We start from the raw sequence: 4,965 nt of genomic DNA, 5'->3' as shown, positions 1-4,965 counted from the left end.
GAAACAACTCTCAGGCCATCAGTCCATGCTCCTCCCACCAGGCACATCACTCTGAACCACACCTTCCTCATATCTGGGGTCCCCCTCCTTTAAGACTGAAAACTTTCCAGTCCACACTTTCAAGGCACACCCCACCCCTGAAACCACTCTGCACAGTGTCCGGAAGAACTCCTTTGTGTTTATGACAGGCTCCACTGCTACCCCAGTGCCTGAGCAACACACCCAGTCCTCAGTGCCCGGTTGGGACTTTCTTTGCCACCATCAGCACTTCTGTGGACCAGTGCAGTAGCCTCCTCCCTCACGCCCACACTCCATTCTCAACCAGACAGCAGCCAGAGGGAGCCTGTTTTGATTCAGAGCATCTCTCTTCTCTTCCAAATCTGCCGTGTCTTTTGTGCCTGCTACATGCTCACTTAGTCAGTCTGTCTCTTTGGGACCCCAAGGACTGCAGCCCTCCTGGTTTCTCTATGGGATTTCCCAGGCAAGACCACGGGAATGGGTTGCCATTCCCTCCTCCAGGGGATCTTCCTGACCCAGGGAGCAAACCTGTCTCTTGCATCTTCTACACTGCAGGTGCCATCTTTACCACTGAGGCATCCCGGAAGTTCATGTCTTTCATCACCTTCAAAACAGAAGCCCAGCTCCTCAGCCTGCTATTGTTGCCCAACTTCTGGCCTTTTTTTCAACAGACAGAATTAAGACCTGTGGTTTCTTGATGACTCCCAACTCAATCTTAACCCCTTAAGCACTTGTGCAAGCGGTTCCTGAGTCTAATGCACCCTTCCGTTCCTCCTACTGGCTGCCCAAAGCAGGAACCTCTTCATATAACTCTTGGCTTAGATTCGGGGTGCTGGGCTAGAAAAGGACTCCTACTGTAAGGCCCCCAGACTCAAGCACAGAGGGAGGGACAGGTGAAGAGTCCCAGAACATCACTACTTCTCATCAAAATCTCCACCGGCCCTAGTTTAAAAACATCCAAAATCCATACACTCTCTAACGTCCACTTTTGGCCCCACCATCAATACACCTGGGCTATTGCAGTAAATCCCGCCTGGTCTCCCTGCCACCCTCAGGCTTCCCCAGGCTTTCCACTCTACTTAGAGGGAGCCTGTCAACACCGACGTCAGATCACCTCTCTTCTGTTATAAACCTTCTGTGTTTCCCGTCACCGTCAGAACTGAGGTCCAGCTCCCCAGGCTGCCATACCAGTTCGGCCTCCTGACTGCCTGCTCTCTGTTCTCAGCACACATAACCGCAGAGACCTGCCGTTTCCAGAAAGTGCCTAATTCAGCCTCACCTCCAAGTGTTTGTACCTGGGGCTCCTAAGCCCTGCAAACCATTTCGCACCTCATCCCGTCAACCCTGGGAAGGGGTTCCTTGCCACGTGTTCACCGTCACTGACCGACCGCCCTCCACCGCCTTCATCCTCAAGAGAAGGGAGAGAGGAAGGCCAAGTTCGGAAAGCCTGAGAACACAGCATCCCCCACACCTGAGTCGGGAAGGCTTGAGGACTCTCCACTCACCTGAGCCCGGTCCATACGCGCGGCAGCCGCCGTGGGGTCCTGTGAGCAGAACCGGGTTGAAAAGCCGGCGGAACCCGCGCACTCCCCTGGGTGTGGTGAGCCCGAGAGGACGGTCGAGCTCCGAGCCCCAGTCTCCTCCTGGTCAAACGGCGCGGAAGTTTAGGCTGCTGCATCGGGAAGCGGACAGGGACAGAGGGCGGTTGCGAAGGCCTCCGAAGGAGCGCAGCCCCAGGCGACAGCTCCGCGACAGGCGGCCCGTCCACGACAGCAACCATGTTTCGTAATAACCAAGCGGACAGAAGTCCCATCTTTTCTTCTGTCCTCTGTTCGCCTCTCCAGAACCTCCCCAAAAGCGGACCCCAGTGAGGACTCCCAGCCTACACAGGCACTCCAGAATCCTGGGCACCACGCGGATTCCACGTGGAATCCCGGAATCCACGTCACAACCGCGACGCCAGAAATCCCGCCTCTGCCTGCAAGGGCCTCCGGAAACGCCCATCTTCTGGGCGGCCACTGGAACAGTGCGGATGCGCTGGGCAGAGACCTCGAGGTAAAGGAGTTTGTGCGCCTAATCCACCCATGGAAAGGGCACGTTTCTGGTTCTCCCTGATAGTTGCAGAGGCGTGTGGAGGCGGAAGGGTCGGGGAGAAACTGTGGTCTGAAGCGCCAGACCTATTGGTAAAGGCAACGCGCCCCTATTTCCATGGTGACCTGTGGCAACACTGTGACCCTCAGTTCTCAGTTGCAGGTTATTCAACATGGGTGGATCCCCTTCTAAGCCAGAAGAAGCGCCTTTGGATTGTATCCTTAAGAATTGGAAATTCTTCAAAATCGAAGGGTTAAAAAAGAAGAGAGTTAAATTCTATTGTAGCAGTGCCTGGCCTTTTGATCAGTTGGGGAATGGAGAAAAACGGCCTCCAAACCTCCAAACGAGTCTCTATATTAATAATACCATTCTGCAGTTGAATCTTTATTGCTGCAGAATGGGCACGTGGAGTGAAATTGCCTCGTGCCCGCCTCAAGAGAAGCAGAAGGGGCAGGCTTCCCACCTCCCAGATCTGGGGCTGGTCAAACGTTTCCAAGCTCCCCACCAAGTAAACACATCCGTATTTACAAAATGTCATCCGCGGTGCACATCAACAGACCTGCCCAGACATCGTCCTCCAGAACGGAAGTGCCTGTGTCTTCAGTGATCTGTGACAGGTGCGGCGCAGTGCCTTCTGGGTAAAGCAGTTCACTGGGTCCCAGGTCCAGGTAAGGGGCGGTGCTCCCCCGATCTGGAAAAGGTTCCCCCGCACCACAGAAGACTCGCTGGAGAGGAGGATCCTTGGGCTCTGAGGCGCGGGCGGGGTTTCAGGTTTCTTAAAGGGGATGCACCCAGATTTCCATGGACTGGACTGTAGGTCCTTCATTCTGTACACTCTCTTCCCACTTAGACAGTTACTGAAACACATGTCCGTTTGGAAGGGGCTTATCCATTCTAAAGGGCTTCCCTGGTGGCTCAGATGGTAAAGCATCTGCCTGCAAGGCAGGAGACCTGGGTTCGAACCCTGGGTCAGAAAGATCCCCTGGAGAAGGAAATGGCAACCCACTCCAGTACTCTTGCCTGGAAATTCCATGGACAAAGGAGCCTGGTAGGCTACAGTCCATGGGGTCGCAAAGAGTTGGACACGACTGAGCGACTTCACTTTATCGATTCTACATTGCTGCAATCTCCCCCAGTCCCTATTAACCCAGTCACTGTTTCTGTACACAATATGGTTCCCACCCCTAGGCCTTCTTAGATCTTAAGTCCATGGACATATACCTACATGAGTTTTTTCTTCAGGACACACTCCTATGGTGGATCTCAGAAGACAGCTCTCAATTTTGCCAAGGGACATTCACTAAATTCAAGGGCCCCAACTCAGGCTACTGCCAAATACCGCTGTTTGCAAACCATCTGCCCCAAGTGACTGTGGATCCACAAATAATTTTCATGTCTAGGGCATGAGATCCTGGTGCAGGGGCCCTTCAGATTTTCCTAGGAAGTCTCAGGAAGCAATACACGTAGGCCAGATTTACACTGAGAGCTGTTTGTTGTCCTCCTGCTATTTCCTTTAGGTCACAAAAAGTTAAAGAGTAAAGACAGCTTAAACAGTAAGACTGAGGGGAGGAATGGAATACGAAGTTAGGATTAGCAGATGTAAACTTTTATACATAGCATGGATAAACAACAAGATCCTACTGTAAAGTACAGGGAACTCTACTTAATACCCTATTATAAACCATACTGGAAAAGGATATTTTAAAAAAATAATATGTATATATAATTAGTCACTTTGCTGTACAGCAGTAATTAACCCAACATTGTAAATGAACTATACTTCAATTAAAAAAAAAAAGACCTTTATTGCAAGAACCAGGAAGGTTAGCCTGGAGTTTGAGGAGCGGATAAAATGGAGGCTGGAAAAATCTGTCAAGACTATCAGGAGACAATCACTAATGACCCTGAACAAGGGAAACCTCTGAAAACTGCCAGCAAAGCCAGATCCAGTCCTCTGGCAAAGCTAGGTGATGTCCACACTAACCAATCAAGGGGGTGGGGCACGTATTCTTACCAAAGGGCTCAAAAGGCTGGCGATACTCCAGATACAGCAAGTGAAAGTGAAAGTCACTCAGTTGTGTCCAACTCTTTGTGACCCCATGGACTATACAGTCCATGGAATTCTCCATGCCAGAATACTTGAGTGGGTAGCCTTTCTCTTCTCCAGGGGATCTTCCCAACCCAGGGATTGAACCTTGGTCTACCACATTGCAGGCAGATTCTTTACCAGCTGAGCCACAAGAGAAGCAGAGAAAGCAAGAAAGCACAGATATCTGTTCTTGGTTTTTAACAAAACTGTTGCAGCCCTGGTTCAGTCCCTAGTTGGGAGCTGATATCCCGCAAGCCGTGTGATGTGACCAAAAAAAGAGAAAGGAACGCCGAGTGGATGAAAGACCTAAATATTAAGGTTTAAAAGCATAGTACTCGGAGAAGAAAACATAAGAAAAAGGCTTCATGACAGTGGATTTGTGATAATTTCTTGGACATGATAACAAAGGCACAGGCAACATTAACAGAAATGAACTAGACTACACTAATATTTAAAATTTCTGTGCAAAAAAAAAAAAATTACTAAGTAGACACAGTGAAAAGACAACCCTCAGAGTGGAAGAAAATATTTGCAAACTATTTAATAACAAGTTAATACACAGAATATATAAGAACTCTAACATCTAAATAACAATAACAATGACCATAATAACCACATTAAAAAATGGGCAATTGCGGGGAGCCGGTGAGGCATTCCACTCGTGACAAAGGTCATGAGGAAGGAGGCTCGGCATACGCAAAGGCGGGATCGAGCCTCAGGAGTCCCCCCGGATATTCTCGAGCATTTTCCCCCAAAAAACCAGAGTC

The sequence above is a fragment of the Bison bison genome, unplaced genomic scaffold (assembly GCF_000754665.1).
Source record: "Bison bison bison isolate TAMUID 2011002044 unplaced genomic scaffold, Bison_UMD1.0 scf7180017864383, whole genome shotgun sequence".
NCBI lineage: Eukaryota > Metazoa > Chordata > Mammalia > Artiodactyla > Bovidae > Bison > Bison bison.
The sequence above is the reverse complement of the archived record's forward strand: the minus strand, read 5'-3'. Positions refer to the sequence as shown.